General features: G+C 46.0%; 1 long non-coding RNA gene across 1 annotated transcript in view; it reads right to left on the reverse strand.

Annotated features, from left to right (window-relative positions):
* Positions 1–4,045: 4,045 nt before the first annotated feature.
* LOC125456509 (uncharacterized) overlaps positions 4,046–17,642 on the reverse strand; it is a 39,235-nt gene continuing 25,638 nt past the window's right edge. Inside the window, exon 3 of the long non-coding RNA XR_007248461.2 lies at positions 4,046–6,083. This is a non-coding gene — a long non-coding RNA (uncharacterized LOC125456509). The remainder of the gene's footprint in view (positions 6,084–17,642) is intronic.

Genomic DNA, 17,642 nt, shown 5'->3' on the forward strand with positions numbered 1-17,642 from the left:
CTCTTCTCCCCATCCCTCACTCCCTGTCCCTCGCTCCCTCCCTCCCTGCTCCCTCACTCCCTTGCTCCCTGTCCCTCACTATCCGACTCTCGCTCCCTGTTCCTCCCTCTCCATCCATTGCTCCCTCGCTCCCATCCCTCGGTCCCTCCCCATCCCTTGCTCCCTCTCTTGCCCCCTCTATGTCCCTCACTCCCTTGCTCCCTCCCTCCCCGTCCCTCATATCCTCCCTCCCTGCCCTTTTCTCACTCCCCGCCCCTTTCTCCCTCCCACCGTCCCTGTCCCTCACCCCCTACCCCCGTCCCTTGATCCCTTTCTCCGCATGCCTCACTCCCTTGCTCCCTGGCTCACTGTCCCTAGCTCCCTCGCTCCCTGTACCTAGCTCCCTCACTTGCTCCCTCCTACCTTTCCTGTCCATCGCTCCCTCCCTACCCGATCCCTTGCTACCTTCCTCCCCATGCCTCACTCCCTCGCTCCCTGTCCCTCGCTCCCTCCCTGTCCCTCGCTATCTCCCGCTCCCCCATTCGCTCCATCCCCGTCATTCACTCCCTCTTTTCCCCCTCCCTGCCTCCCCATCCCTCACTCCCACGTTCCCTCCATCCTCCATACCTTGCTCTCTCCCTCCCCACATCCCTCGCTCCCTCCCTCCCCATCTCTCACTCACTTATTCGCTCCATTCCTCCCACCTTCCTTCACTTCCTCAGTCCCTGTCCCTCTCTCCCTATCCCTCACTCCCTCAATCCCTGTCTCTCACTTCCTCTCTCCCTGTCCCTCCCTCCCCCAAAGCCAGTCCCTCCCCAACATCCCTCGCTCCCTTCCTCACTGTACCTTGCTCCCTACCTCCCTCCCCATCCCTTCCAGTCCCTTGCTCCCTCCCTCCACCGTCCCTCGCTCTCTCCCTCCCCTGTCTCTCGCTCCCTCCCTCCCCATCACTCTCACCCTCACTCCCTCCCTCCCACCCCCTCCCCATCCCTTCTTCCCTCCGCACCTCCCCGTTGATCCCTCCCTCCCACCTCACCCTCCTTCCCTCGCTCCCCACCTCCCCGTTCCTCCCTCATTCCCTCCCCGTCCCTCCTTCCCTTGCTTCCTCTTTTGCTCCCTTCTTCACTCCCTTGCTCCATCCGTCCTTGTCCCTCGCTCCCTCCCTCCCCATAACTTACTCCCCCGCTCCCCATTCCTTGCAACCCATCTCTCCCTTCCCATCCCTCGCTCCCTCCCTCCTGGGCCCTTGCTTCCTCCCTAACCCTGTCCCTTGCTCCCTCCCTCCCCATCCCTCACTCCCTCCCTCCTTTCCCTCAATTGCTCACTTTCTCCCTGCCTCCCCACTCCCAGTTCCTCCCTCGGTCTCTACACACCCTACCTCCCCGTCCATCACTCACTCGCTCCCTCCCTCCTTGCCACTTGCTCATGCCCCATCACATGCTCCCTCCTCCCATCCCTGCCCCTTGCTCCCTCCCTCCCCACCCCTTGCTTACTACCTACCCTTGTCGCTTGCTCTCTTCTTCCCCATGTCTCACTTCCTCACTACATGTCCCTTGCTCCCTCCATCCCACTTCTCCGTCCCTCCCTACCCCCACCCCTCCCCGGTCCCCTTCCCTCGCTTCCTCCCCCTCTCTGTCCTCCCCGTCCCTCTCTCGCTCCCTCCCCATCACTCCCTTCCTCATACCTTGCTACCTGCCTCCCCATCCCTTGCTCCCTCCCTCCCCATTCCTCGCTCCCCGGCCCTTGCTAACTCGCTCCTTTCCCTCCATTGCCACCCCTTGCTCACTCCCTAACCATGACCATTGCTCGCTCCCTCCTGATCCCTCACTCCCTGTCCCCCATTCACTCGCTTGTTCCCTCCCTCACCCCCTCACCGTCCCTCCCTCGCTCCCTTCCCCACCTCCCTCACCTCCTTCCCCACAACATCCCTCACTCCCTCGCTCCCTCCCCATCACTCCCTTCCTAGTCCCTCGCTACCAGCCTCCCCATCCCTTGTTTCCACACTCCCTCCCCCCCATCTCTCATGCTCGCCCTCTCCCATGTCCCTCGCTCTCTCCCTACCCGTCCCTCACTGTCTCGCTCACTCCTCCTTCCCACCGTCCCTTGCTCCCTCACTCCCTCAATCCCTGTCCCTCACTTCCTTGCTCCCTGTCCCTCCCTCCCCACTCCCCATCCCTCCCCACGTCCCTCACTCCCTGCCTTCCTGTCTCTCACACCTCCGCTCCCTCCCTCCACCATCCCTTGCTCCCTCCCTCATTCCTTCCCCGTTCCTCACTCTGTCTCTCCCTCCCTGTCCCTTGCTCCCTATCCCTGTCCCTCTGTCTGTCCCTCTCCTCGCTCCGTCCCCATCTCTCACTCCCTCGGTATCCCTTGCTCCATGTCCCTGTCCCTCTCCATTCCCCTCCCTGCCACCCTCACTCCCTGTCCTTGTCCCTGTCCTTCACTCCCTCCCTGTCCATCCCAACCTGTCCCCCTCCCTGACCCAACCTGCCTCCCTCCCTGACTCTCCCTTTCTCCCTCCCTGTCCCTCCTTCCTCGTCTGTTGCTCCCTCCCTCTCCCTTCCCGTCCTTGTCGATCCCTGTCCCGGTCCCTGTCCTTCCCTGTCCCTCCATCCCTCCCCCTTTCCCTCACTCCCTTATTGTCACTACCTTGCTCCTTCACTCTCTCCCTCCCCGTCCATTGCTCCTTATCCCTGTCCCTCTCTCTCTCCCTCTCCTTGCTCCCTCCCTGTCTTTCGCTCAGTGCCCCTGTCCCTCTCCATCTCCATCCCAGTCCCTTCCCCTCGCTCCCTGTCCTTCGCTACCTCCCTGTCCATCCCAACCTGTCCCCCTCCCTGACCCTCCCTTTCTCCATCCCTGTCCCACCTTCCCTGTCCTTTGCTCCCTCCCCGTCCCTGTCCTTCCCTGTCCCTCCATCCCTGTCCCTTTCCCTGTCCCTGTCACTGGCTCCCTCTCTCCCCCCACCCCCCCCCCCACCCTGTCCCTGTCCCTTGTTCCCTGTCCGTCCCTATCCCTGCACCACCTCAACTGACTTCATGCTCCTGCTCTTGACCTGTCTCTTCCCTCTCACCTATCCACCCCTCCCTCCTCACTGACCAACCACGATACCAACTCCCTACCTGCAATCACCTTTACTGGCTCCATCCCTGCCTCTTCAACCTGTCCGTCTTCTCTCCACCTATCTGCTTCACTATCCACCTTCAGTCACTGCCTCCTCCTCCCTCTATTTATTTCAGAGCGCCCTTCCTCTCCCTCATTTCTGATTCAGGGTCCAGACCTGAAATATCAGCTTTCCTGCTCCTCTGATGCTGCCCAACCTGCTGTGTTTGTCCAGCTCCACACCTTGTTATCCCGCAACTTGTTATCCCACACCTTGCTATTCCACACCTTGCTATCCCACACCTTGTTATCTCACACCTTGTTGTCTCAGACCCCAGCATCGGCAGTTCCTACTAACCCCAAAGGGCATCATATGTCTTTTGTGACCTCTCTCTGCGCAGGGAGCTTGTAGTGTCCACTACTGGGCTGGGTACTTCCCATCACATGTTGGTACCTCAGTGTATACAATGCCTCATAGACACTGGGAACAACAACCTGATTTATTCAGGAATGTTGCTTTTGCTTTTGATACTGATTTTCACGTCTTTTAGTGTGGGTCATAAGTTTTGGGGTGGGTGCATTAAAGGAAAAATGTCTGTCAGAAATTGAATTTGTTTGTTCTGAGATTTTACCCCGTAAAGATAGTGATGATGTTTGTAAATAAATCACAGCGTAATAGAAAGAAAGACATTGAAGATGGGAGAGCCAAATCAAACTCAGTGTCAAGATCCAACCGAGTTATTCAATTCATCAGGACCAGAAGGGGAATATGTTGATCTGGTATGTCTGTGGGAAAAGATATCGGTGTGAGTGGTAAAGCGCCAATACTCGCGTATGGACACACCTGATTCTGAATGTTCCAGTGAACTAACTGCAGAAATTATTCAACATCATCCAGTTAGCATTCTGAAAAAAAAAATCTACAGAGCAGAGAAACTTTGTGAAATTATTTACTTGCAGCAGCTGAAAGGAAAGGAAGTGAACCCAGTGGGGAGCAGAATCTGCCCAGACAAGAAGTGATGATCAATTAGTTTTGATTGTTTTGAATTTTTAACCTAATTTATAATCCAATAATAATTAACATAATACTCTTTTTTGCAGGATGTTGGAAAGGGAAGATTTTCAAACAGAAATCTCGAAACAGCCATCATTTAAGGATCCAATGGGGCCACTGAAATAAGCCACACTTGAATGGCATTGGCTTGAAACCATACATTAAGAGATACAAAAAGATTTGAAACAACATTTTTTCTGGAAAAGTACTGAGACAAATACACCCAAGTGAGAATCTTCCAGTGAACTGATATACCTTGACCTGGTCTCAGAGCTGAAAGAAATATCACATCATTCACAGTAGGAGCTTGCAGAGACACAAGACTTCATACAATGTGGAGAAGCCATGGAAATGTGAGGGGTGTGAGAAAGGATTCCATTCCTTTTCAGTGCTGGAGTTTCATCAATGCAGTCACATGAGGCAGAGACCTTTCATCTGCTATGAATGTGGGAAGGGATTCCTGATTCATCCGCTCTGTGGAAACACCGATGTGCTGTCACTGGAGAGAGGCCATTCACCTACTCTGAATTTTTTCATAGGATGAGGGCGTCGCTGGCCAGGCAGCATTTATTGCCCATCTCTAATTGCCCAGAGGGCAGTTCAAAGTCAACTACATTGCTGCAGATCTGGAGTCACATGTGGTGCAAACCAGGTAAGGATTGCAGTTTCCTTCCTGAAAGGACATTAGTGAACCAGATGAGTTTTTCAAACAATTGACAATAGATTCGTAGTCATCATTAGATTCTTAGTTCCACATATTTGTTGAATTCAAATTCCACCATCTGCATCCACACAGGGGAGAGGCCATTCAAATGCTCCAAGTGTGGGAAGCGGGTTCAGAGATTCAACTGGTCTACAGATACACCAGCGAGGTCAGGCTGGGGAGAAGCCATTAATATGTTCTGAGTGACGGAAAAGATTCATTCAGTCATCCAGTCTGTCGAAGTATAAAAAAAACAAGTGAAGCAGTTACATAGGACAGTTAGCATCTGCATGCTCTTCTCCATACTGCAACCATTCTCATTAACAGGATGTTAGAAAGGGAATATTTGCAGACAGAAATCTTCAGTTCCTATTATCTCTCTCCAAGACTGAGCCATGTTCGTTCTGAATTGTGTAAAGTGGGAGGATCAGAGGGTTTCCTTCTCCTGGACTGGCCGCTCTAACCACTTTGCTTCCAGTGAGGCTGATGCTCTTTGAGCCTGGGACTGCACATTCCCAAGGAAATGATCCACAAAAGCTGATCGAGTAAATTTATTTTGTCCTGGACTCCAATTAGATCAGAAGTAAATATGTTTGTCTTTGTTCCATTGAGTCTCTCGCCCAACCAACTCAACTAGTCTCCATCAGTATTTATGCTCCACATCCTCCCCTTTCATCTCCCCCATCAGCAGATCCTTCCATTACTTTCTCCCTCACGTGTGCATCCAACTTCTTAAACATTTTCCTCTGTTGACTCCATCTCTTGCTCTTGGAGTGAATTGCACATTCTGACTTGTTGCATTGTAAAGAGGTTTCTAATGAAATCACTATTGGATTTTGAAAGCCCTTCATCATTTTCAAGGCTTCCGTCAGATCATCCTTTAGTTTTCTGTTTTTTGGAGAAAAGCTCCCCCGACTTTCCTGAGGGTTACATGTTTTCAGTTCTGACAATGTCTTTGTGAATCTGAGTGACACATGTCCAGTGCCTCTATTTCCTTTGTCCACACGGCAATGACAAATGTCGACAGTATTCCCAGTGGAGTCAAACTTTTGTTTCAAATAATTGAAATATAATGTTCCTTCTTTCAATTATCTCTGTAGAAAGTATCCCAAATATGGGCTGTCCCTTTGCAGAAAGATGTTAAGTTCCTAGAGACGTTTGAGACTGGAATTACAGATATGTCATCAGGGATTCAGGACTTCAGTTGGTTGGAGAGATTGGAGTGGCTGATCCTGTTCTCTTTGGATCCTAGAGTCATTGTGGGAGAACAGAGAGAGAGAGACCATTCAGTCCTTTCTTGTCATGCAGGCCCTGTTTCGCACAAATGTTAGTCAATGTTCAACCTCAACAACCCTGCACGTTTATATACATCATGGAAATTCAATTTTTTAAAAAAAGAAAATAATGACTATATTGTTCAAGATGATAAATGAACTGGAATAATTAATTTCAGGTGTAGTTCAGAAAAACCTTGCAATCCATTTATGTTGCATTTGAAACATGGAATGTTGAGCTGATTAGAATAAGTTGATGTCTTTCCTTGGCAATACTTACATTCTGTTTTTGCTTTAATTTTGTTTTAGGAAACCACATTTGATAATCTGGTCACTACCTGACAGATCAGCACCACATGGGAAGATGGTGAGACAGACATCCGTTTTGATAAATGCACTTGAATGTTAATATGTGCTGTGATGTCGGGCTATCAGTGGATAAGCAGATATAATATGCTGTACATGAAAGAAATGGCATGTAAATTCACGGTGAGCCCACACTGCAGAGTGGGTCTCAAACACATGCAGCTCCTTGAGAAACAGCCGGACATGAAATGGTTAATGTGGCTGAGGGTAACGAGAAAGCATTGTGACATCATCAAGACAGTGACACATTCTCCCGAGAGCAACTGACCTGAAACAATCCGGAGAGAATTCGACCCACAGGGAATGGTCAGGAAGTCAGTGAGGTTCATTAGGAAGGGGTTATACACTTAGATTGGGATCATTAAGAACTGGTCACAGTGTGGGCATAAGTAAATAAAAAGATTGGAGAATCTTTATGCTGATATTTCATCTGTTGTTTGAAGCTCATGAATCTGTGTATGAGTAATTTATAAACTCATGGCCCTCCTCAGGAGAAGAACAGGTCAAATTGATGTGACCCCAGCAGGGTCCAGAACAGAACTGGAAAGTAACAATGATAGAGGGATGATAAAGAGAACCACACCCCTTCAATGTGTGGTCTGTAAATATTCTGTTCCGGTTTTCTTGCTAATTAACATACATTAATTTAAATATAATATTTTATTTGCTTATGAGTCTTTGGCATCACTGGGTAGAGTCAGATTTATTATCCATCGCTAACCGCGCTGGAGAGGATGGGGCCAACTCTCATCCATGTACTATCAATAGATCCACTGTGCCATTAAGGAAGACTTCCAGGAATTTGACCAAGCGATACAGAAGGAACATGATATATTCCCAGGGCAAATTCAAAAGTCACACAACACCAGGTTAAACTCCAACAGGTTTATTTGAAATCATAAACTTTCAGGGTGTTCCTCCTTCGTCAGGTGAAGCGCTACTTTATTACTTTGTTACACATCATAAGAAAGTGATAAACTCAGGTGCAGTGTTCAGAAAGCTTGTGATTTCAAACAGACCTGTTGATCTATAACCTGGTGTCATCTGGCTTCTGACTTTGCCCACCTCAATCCAACACCAGCATCTCCACTTCATATTTCCAGGTCAGCACAGTATGTGGCCTAGTGGGGATCCAGCAGGTGGTGTCATTCCCATGTGACTGCTGTCCCTGTCCTTCTGGATGGTAAAGACTGCAGATTCAGAAGGTGCTGTTGGAGGAGCCTTGCTGAGTCACTGCAGCGTATCTTGTAGATAGTACAGACTTCTGCCTCTGTGCATCAGTGGTGAAGGGAGTACAGGGATGCAGTTTGGGGCAAATCAAGGGGGCTGTTTTGTATTCAATTGTATTAAATGTGATGTAAGGCTTTTGAAATTTAAAAAAAAAGCAAACGTTGTTATATTATACTGTCCACAAAGTGAAATATTGGTTTATGACAGTTATCTTGGATCAGACAAATGAATGGAAGGTAGTCAAGTTGGGAAATGATGTCAAAGTGGGAATAAAAGACATGTCCTGGAGACATCATAAGAAAGTGATAAAGCCTCAGATGAGACTCCTTCAGAATAAAATCTTCCCACTGCCAGCACTAACTCCATTAAACCCTTTCCTGATTAATACATGCATGTTACGTGTAGTTATTGAAAATGAAAATTAACATTTTGACAACACTCCCCATGTCATCACTGTTGGTGAAACATAATTTCTAGCTCTGACCCTTCTTTCACTTCACTCTGGTGCATTCTGTGTGGTTACAGCAGAGGCAGGCTGCTCATACCCCTGCTCCCGTTGCTCTGGGTCTCAGTGTTGTACGTTGACCAAATACTGTTTTAGCTTTATCAATGTAGAAGGAACCTAAACCTGAACCAAACATGAAAAGATCATTGATTTATGCTAATCTCTGATTTGAAGCACATTTCCAGCATTCACCGTTGTTCTTCCTCTGACCCTAAGTTTTAAATGAAGTTCTGTTTTGTGCCTAGGAGCTGTGAACCATAGAAGATGGTAGCTGGGACACATTTCTTACACACAGCAGCATTAACCAATATCGTGGCTTGGCTGTCAGTGAAGAGAGAAGTGAAAGAGTAAAGTGCCATCTGACCCCCTCAGTGTGACCCTGAAGGATGGGTCCCGGCTGAAGTATTGCTGCTGTATGATTCCACCCACCACACCACCCCACGCCCACCCCGCATTTTCACCCTCAGAAAGAAACACACAGACACATTGCCCAAAAGTGACAGTGGCCTCAGGAGAGACCAACCCCCAGAAAGCAAGGATTTCACCCACATGGTTCATATTGTCCCAATTTAGACTTCAAAACCAGTGTCTGGTTACAACAAAGAAAGGAGGAAATCGGCCCCTCCCTGTCTGTGTTACTCCCTCATTGTTTCCCCATTACTCTGCAGTTTATTCTGCCTAACTGGAGCATTGTCACGTCAGTTACTTTCCGTCCTTCTGAAAGATCTTCCTCAAGTACCTGGAAGGACAAACAGGAATGTGGTGTTTCAAATGCAATTCTGGCTGGGTGAGGAAATGACATGTGATAATGGGAACTGCAGATGCTGGAGAATCCAAGATAATAAAGTGTGAAGCTGGATGAACACAGCAGGCCAAGCTGCATCTCAGAAGCACAAAAGCTGACGTTTCAGGCCTAGACCCTTCGCACAAAAGCTGACATTTCGGGCCTAGACCCTTCATCAGACTCTGATGAAGGGTCTAGGCCCGAAACGTCAGCTTTTGTGCTCTTGAGATGCTGCTTGGCCTGCTGTGTTCAACCAGCTTCACACTTTATTATCTGAGGAAATGACATGGTGGTTTTTATGCTATTTAATGAGAAATAATTTTGAACGACTTTAAAGAGCTCATTCGGATGTCGGTTGCAGACTGTGGTGAAAATTCTCTCACTCCCCAGGAAGAATGCAACTCAAGACCACGAGGCAAACCACTAAACTGCAAAGTCATGCATTAGAAACTGCAATGTAATAAGTTACGGGATAGCCTGTGCATCATACATGAAGACAATGTGACAAATCCGACACAGAGCCGAGGCAATCACGTAGAAGAATGGGAAATTATAGTACCAAAGCAAACAGTATCCAGGGTGATACGAACAGAGGCCTACCCTGGTAGTGTAGTGATGAAGATTCAGTGCCTTCACTGGCATGGCCTTTTAATGGTTAACATATACAGCCATAAATATAAAACCCTGACTAATCTTTAGAAGCAGAATTATGTCATGGACCAATTAGAATCACTTCACTGCATATTACAGGTCCATATCAGCAAAGACATGCAAAAGCCTGATGTGCAAATGGATTAAAACAAGAAGAGTGAGGGCGTCAGGGCAAGTGAAGGGCCATAGTGATTTGTGAGAGCTGACCGTAGGCCTAATGCAGCCAGGCCCAATGTGGGTTCTGAAGGCAGAAAAGTTGATGCTTCAGGTTCTGAAAAAGGGTCCAGACCTGAAACATCAGCTTTCCTGCTCCTCTGATGCTGCTTGGCCTGTTGTGTTCATCCAGCTCTACACCTTGCTATCTCAGATTCTCCAGTATCGGCAGTTCCTACTATCTCTGGGTTCTGAAGACTGCTTTTCACTGTTTATCCTTGTCTATAATCACACTGGATCAATCACCCACAATGCCTCTCCTTTGTATGTTGCCCTTTGCATGTCTCACCTTGGTTCAGAGCCCAGAGGGGATCCATGCATGTTAACAGGCAAATTTCACTCAGGTCAGCCTAACAGTCTTGTATTAAGACCATAAACTTCAGAAGCAGAAAGGGACCATCCAGCCCATTCAGTCTGCTCCACCACTTACTGATCTTGTGTCTGGTATGATAATCCCGAGTTGCACTTTCTTGCCTTTCTCCATAACCCTTGATACCTTTACTGATTAAAAATCTGCCAATCTCACCATTGAATACACTTAATGACCCAGATCTGACAACCCACTGCTTTAAAGAATTCCATGGATTCACCATCATCTGAGAGAATAAATGTTTCCTCATCTGTCTTAAATGTGCGACCCCCATTCTGATATCAGGCAGTCTGGTGCAAGATTGCCCAGAAGGAAAACCTTTTTTTTATGACCAACATATTAAATCTCAAAGAAACCTGTATGCTTTAATAAGGACCAAGCATTATTTTTGTAGTACTGTGTCTGAGCATGTGGAGTCATTGGATTTCATGACTTCCTCCTGTTTGGTTTCATCCCTGATGTAAAATTTCCACTGATTCTGACAAAGCTCTCCCCAATGTCAGGAATTCACATTCATTTTAAGAGTTTTTGAGAGGAAAAATAAAATCCCCATTCCTATTTGGGAATCAAACTGAGAACACAGCAGTTGCAATGCTAAATCCCAAAAAGGAAGGTGCGCACAATACTTACATCTTTTTGTCTTCACACTCATTTTGACCTTTTGTTTCACTTGCACAATATTAGTGAGATTTTAACACCATGGAGAAAGACCCTTTGGCCCATTATACTTATGTAGTCATCAAATATCTCACTTCTAAATAAAACTGGAGGGTCACCTGACCTGAAAAGTTAACTCTGTTTTCACCTCCACAGATACTGCTTTCCAGCAACTTTGTTTTTGATCTCACTTCTAAAGGCAGTTTCCAGCACTTGGCTCATCACCTCATTTGCTTTGACGTTGCAAGTGCTCATCCATATAGGTAGTCAATGTTTGAGGGCCTCAGTGAAACAAAAAAAACTTTCTTCAATAAACGACAGGAAGCATTGCTGTTTGCTACAACATGAAACTACATTTTCCTCTTTGAAGAGAGCCATGAAAGCCAAACTGTTTCTCAGAGCCGTTTGCCAGTTTCCCACATGATGCCAACAGTGTAGAATGAAATCCACACCACCTGAGGTTTCCACTAATGACTTTCTACTTTCAACCTCTCTGCTGACATGAGATGTGGTGTCCCTCAGGTTAAACCACCACTGGTTTTGTCTCTCTAATAAGAAAGCAGCCCTCTGACCCAGAACGCGTATGGCGTCTCAGTGTCAGACTCAGTGTGCCTCAGTGTCAGACTTATGATTTTATATCCCTGGATGAAAAAGGCACATTTTATACTCTACTAAGTGTACTATGTATGTAATTTGTCATGGTAGGGAGTAAAGAGTAAGATCGCTTGAACACATTACAATGAGTAAAATTCAATCTTTCACCCAGAATTCCGAGCGCAACAAACAACATTGCTTATCACTGCGCAGGTTCAGTACCTTCCCTCGTGCCCACAGTCTAGAGCATGCGTAGCGGGAGCGATTCTCAGAAGTAATAGTCCTTTCTCTTCAGCTCCACAAAAGGTAACAGTGAGGCGGAATGGAAGAGGCAATGGACCAGGCGGTAGACATGAAGGATTTCTAAACACTTTGTGAATGTGACAGACCTCGTTTCAAGAAACTGGAGGAATAATGAGAGGGAAAATTGTGTTCCTTCTTATTGTCCGAATTCAAACTACATTTGAATAATGTCAGACAAGTTCCAATTCTTGATTTTGACTTTACCATAAAATCAACTGATCAAGAATCTCCAGTGAGAGAAACTGACAAGAATTGGATTCCAGCTTCACTTGAAATAAAACTCGTGAGACATAACGAAGATTAGCAGCAGCAAAATGGCTGGGAAAAGCAACAAGAGCAGGATTTAAACCCAAAGGTGCGGAGAACAGCAGATTAGCTGTCCATCACCTTAACCTCTCAGCCATCTCATCACATGAGTTAAGTGGGTGACATGAGATCTTATCAAGACCCCATGTTTTTCTCACTGAAGTAAATTATGCAGAGCAGCAGGTGTTTCTCCCTCATCTTTGTGAAATGATATACAGCAGGGTATGATTTCCAGAGCATGGTATGACTTCTGGGTCACACCCATTGCAACAAACTGCTGCCATGACCTGAGCACAAATGAAGAAATTTCTCAATGACAAGATTAAGTGGTTTATGGGGAATGGGTCTGGATGACATGCTCTGAGGGTCAGTGTGGACCTGTTGGGCCGAATGGCCTATTTCCACACTGTTGGGATTCTATGATTCTATGATCTATTGAATCGAATTTGTCAAAGAATATAAGCCAACTGAATGAAAAGCCTTGTGACAGCTGGGAAGCGACATTGTCCGTGAGGAATTGTTTTTCAGACACGAGGTAAGTACACTCTGCTGTTCCCAGAAGTCAGTGCTGGGACCAGCTCTCTACTCAACAGATATTAATGCCTTGTACCTGCTTAAAGAGCAAAAAAAATCAAAATGCTAGATGAGGCAAACCTGACAAATCAACTGCACAATGCAGAAACTGGTCTTTTGTCATGACGTCTGTTGCGCTGAACATTGCTCTCTTGTCATTTTCCTGAGCCTAACGCTTCAACAATCACTGGTCTGTGCTAATGAGAGCTGCTCTGGGTGATTCTTGTTGTCACAACATCGGCATTGAACACACCTCCATGAGCATGCTTTCTGGAATTTAAATTGATCCCTCGTTGCGTTCCTTTAGCCATGTGACAGGGAAATGGAGCACCACAGTTAATGCCGTGACTCGGAATCGAGCAAGAGCTGCTGCAGCTGCATCATACAGTAAGGACCACTATATGGTCACAACGAGCCCTCAGGGAACAGAAATAAGCGTAGTGCTGTAGGGTGTGACAGGAGCAGCACCAGGCAAACGAGAGGAATAGTTGCCGAACAGCAGACTGAGATGAGGGAACACACAATGGGGAGAATCTTTGGAATTCTGAGCCCTGGAAGTCGTAAATGCTAAGTATTAAGTTTGTAAAAGGCTGTCATTGATAGATTTCGACAGTTTTTATTTAAAAAAGTCAAGATCTCAGCGAATTGTGTAGGAAAAAAACAGTTTTGAAGTCAGAGGCCATCCAAGATCTCATTGAACAGCGAGGTGGGCTCGAAGTGCTGACTGGCTGCATCATACACCTATTTCTTACAGTTTAAAATGAAGACTTTCTGCATTGTATTCACTTGGTGAATGTGGTTCATTTTCATGTGGAATTTTTTTTTGCTGGAGTGCTTTTTTTGGGTGTATATTTTTCAATGAGCATTTGGGTTTTACAACAGTTATACCGGCAGTTTCCCCAGATAAGGAAGTGACTACTGCTGCAGACAACCATATAATTCCAGTTCCCAGGCCTGGAATCAGAGAAACTTAATTCCCCACTGTTCTATATGTTTGGGTAAGTCTGATTCGGACCCTAAATCCCGACCCTTGCAAATGCCTGATAAATGCTAAACCACTTTTTTCACAGAATCGTGGTCAATCTCCCTTAAAAATATTCATGCACACTGCAGGAGATATCCTGGCATTTTCCCAAGACTGGATAAAATGGAATGGAATGCTTGGTTAGGCTGGGATTGTTCTCCTTGGAACAAAGGACGCTGTGGGTGGGGAAACTTATAACCGCACAATAACATTTTATAAACATTCAATATTCTTAGGGACATTGAAAGTGTAGAAATGGACAGGTGGTTTGCCTTCGTGTGAGTGTCAAGGGCCAAAGGACACCATCTCAAATTAAGGTGTTGCCTATTTAATTCCGAAACGAGGAGGAATTGTGTTGCTCAGGACCTGGTAATTGTCTGGAATTCTCTCTCTGAATTGTTGAGTATTTTCAAGCTGAGCTAGACAGATGTTTAATCAGTAAGGAGATCAAGGGTTATTCACATGGGACACGAGAATGGAGTTGAAGATTATCAGAGCAGCCAGAGCACCATTGAATAGCAGAGCAGACTTGATAGCTGACTGGCTTACTTCTGTTTCTGCATCGTTTGGCCTATGGTTCCATTGATTGAAAAGTTTAAAATTGTGAGGGAGTTGGATAAAGTGGTGGAAAAGGTCTATTTATTTTATCAGACAGATCAGTAATGAGCTTCATTAGCTGATGAAGGACACATGTGCTGTGACCCAGAGGCAACAAATGGCACTCTACACACCACTGATTGAGGAAATGACAGGAGGGAAAATGGTGTTCCTTTTCACTATTCCAGTTTAATCTGCAATTTAACAATTTTAAAGTGATATGATGTAATCCTTGACTTAGACTTTACTGTCATGTCGACATATCAAGAATCTCTGCTGACATAAACTGATGAGAATTGGGCGTCAAGTCCAATTTGTACAAATGTGTGAAATACAACAAAGAATGACAACGGCGAGAATGGCCTGAAACACCAACGACAGTGAGATTCAAACCCAGGCGGGAAGAGCACAATGGATTAGCAATCCATTGCCTTAAATGTTTGGTCACGTCCTCACACGTGGAAAACAGTTGATGTGTGATATCATCAAGATCTCATGGGAGGAAGATGGAGGATGAGAAATTTCCTCATTGGAATCGAATCCACACCATTACGTTTCTGATTTTAGAGGAAGGATAAAATCTGAGAAAATATCATGCTTGTTTGAAACAGCAGTTGTGATTGCTTCATTCTGAGTGAGAATTGTGTTATAACGAATCAAACAAGTAATTTTGTCACATTCCCACCCACATTTAGCCTTGACTCATCACTTCTTCAGTCAGTTTCTCCCTCATTCCTTGTAGCCAAACCCAGCCCTTTCTCTCCCGTCCCTCTGCAATTGTTTCCCACCTGAGACATTCCAGACTGTTCCAATTGGATAGAGAGGTCATCAGCTGGAAGATGAGCTGTCGGCCTTATATCACAAACACTGGTCGAATTGTTTCATTTTTCATTAGAAGCCCTGCCCACTGTGACCACTCTTTCAGCAGTAACACGGAGTCATTCCCCCTCTGGAATATAAACCCAGGGCACAGTGAAGAAAGCACCTTACCCTAGCCATGTGACCAACCGGAAACGGGGATAGCAATGAGTGCGCGGAGCTACTCTATGGCTCCAGTGATGCAATCGGTTGCGCGGCCCTTCTACGACAGTATAGAGACACGTGAAATGCCGAGGCTGTGAGCTTCAACCTCACCCGGATCAGCTTTTATTGACGTGGAGTGGGGATTATTGGGACATCAGGTTGTGGGAAATATCTCACACACTGTAAATGTTGCAAACACGCACCTGCCTGAAATTTTCCCTTTCACTCAATCCCTTTCTCATCAGGTCTAACACTGGTGTAATGATCCAAGTAGCCTTCTCCTCTTCTCTGTCACCCTGGGTTGATCTGAACAGTGAAAATTATTCTGTACAATGAAGCAATGCAGCAGGGAGACAGCAGTATATTGGTGATATATCTCCTAGTTATCCCTGGGAACTGAGACACGGCAGCTGCTGCAGTTTAAATTCAATGAATAAAGCCTGGAATGTTAACCGAATTTCAGGAAGAAAGACCATGACTTTAATTTTCTAAAATCCCATTCATTCATGTCCCTTCAGGAGTGCAGTTGTTCCCCAGTCTGGAGCACAAGTGACCCAGAACCACAACAATGTGGATGACCCCTAATTGCCCTCTGACACCAGTTCAAGGTGAATTAGGGATGAACAACAAATGCCGTCCTGACCAGCAATACCCACAACCTATGGGAGAATAAGGAAGAATAAAAACACATTCACAACAGGGAAAATTGGGCCTTCTGTCTGCATTGACTCAAATTCACCTCATCGCCCAATCTGGATAGAGACAAGGACACCCGCACCACAGAGAAACCAGGGAAATGTGCGGACCGAAGGAAGGATTCAATTACCCACCGAGGTGGAAACTCATTTACTCAGTCACATTGGGAGAGGTTGTTCACCAGTCCCATATGTGGGAAAGGATCACTCAGAAAAACAAACTCCAGAGACACTCACAAATTCACATTTGGCTATATTCTGCTATTATAGCTGCTGCGAATCGCCAACTAAGAATGAACTATATCTGGATGCTCGTTTGCAATAAATTCTGAGGGTTACTTATGCTGAAATGTTATCTTTGATTTCTCTCCACAGATGCTGTCTGTTGAGCTGACGCTTTCCCAGCAATTTCTGCTTTTTTATTTGTTTCTGACTGACATCAACTGCAGTCCTTTCAGTTTTTATCCAGTGCACTTTCACTTTTTTCTGATCTATAATAATCATTGAAACCTATTTGTAGGATCCATAATTTAGAAGTTTATAGATAACATGCAATAAACGATCGTATCTTTGACCACGAGGAAGAAAACCATGAACTGTAGGGAGACATCAACCAGGTGGAAAGAAAAAAAAAGGTGAATTTAATTCAACCAGGAAAGAGTGATAATGAATTCAGGGAGCGTGAACAATGAAAAATGAGAATACTGAGTAGTGTAGAGGATCAAAGACACCTTACAGTGGACTTTTACAGATTCCTGAAGGTGTTTGGACAGGGAGATTGGATGATCGAGAGGGTTTTGGGAGACATTCTGTTCTTAACCACAGGCTGGAATATAAGACCTGAAGATGATGCTGGCTTCAACAAACAGCAATTTAGACGACAGCTAGATGACTGAGTACATGTCTGGTCACTGAATTAATCAACATTTAAAAAATAAGACAAAATATGTACAGCAAACAAGTGCTTTTTGGCCCATCAATTTCACTGCACCGCTCAATGAGATCATTGCTGATATAGATCCAAATCAGGTGGGTATGCATCTTAGAGAGGAACTAGCAGATGCTGACATTTCAATGCATCGTCTACTGTTGTCCTTCCAGGTGGTATAGTTACAAGGCTTGAAAGGTGCTCTCAATGGGGAGGGGGTTAATAACTGCAGTGCATCTTGTAGATGGTGCACTCTGCTGCCACTGTAATTCAGTGGTGAAGGGAGTAAATGCTGAATGTACTGAATGGGGCACTAGAACTGCATTGTGCTGGATGGTTTCGGGTTTCTTGAGTTTTAGAATAAAGAACAAAGAAAATTACAGCACAGGAACAGGCCCTTTGGCCCACCAAGAGCATGCCGATCCAGATCCTATATCTAAACCTGTTGCCTATTTTCCAATGATATGTATCCCCCTGCTCTCTGCCCATTCATGTATCTGTCTAGATATACCTTGAATGATGGTGTCGTGCCCACCTCTACTATCTCTGCTGACAATGCATAACAGGCACCCACCACCCTCTGTGAAAAGAACTTTCCATGCATATCTCCCTTAAACTTTACCCCTCTCACCTTGAAATTGTGACCCATAGTAATTGAGTCCCCCACTCTGGGGAAAAAGCTTCTTGCTATCCACCCTGTCTATACCTCTCATG

The sequence above is a fragment of the Stegostoma tigrinum genome, chromosome 8 (assembly GCF_030684315.1).
Source record: "Stegostoma tigrinum isolate sSteTig4 chromosome 8, sSteTig4.hap1, whole genome shotgun sequence".
Classification (NCBI taxonomy): domain Eukaryota; kingdom Metazoa; phylum Chordata; class Chondrichthyes; order Orectolobiformes; family Stegostomatidae; genus Stegostoma; species Stegostoma tigrinum.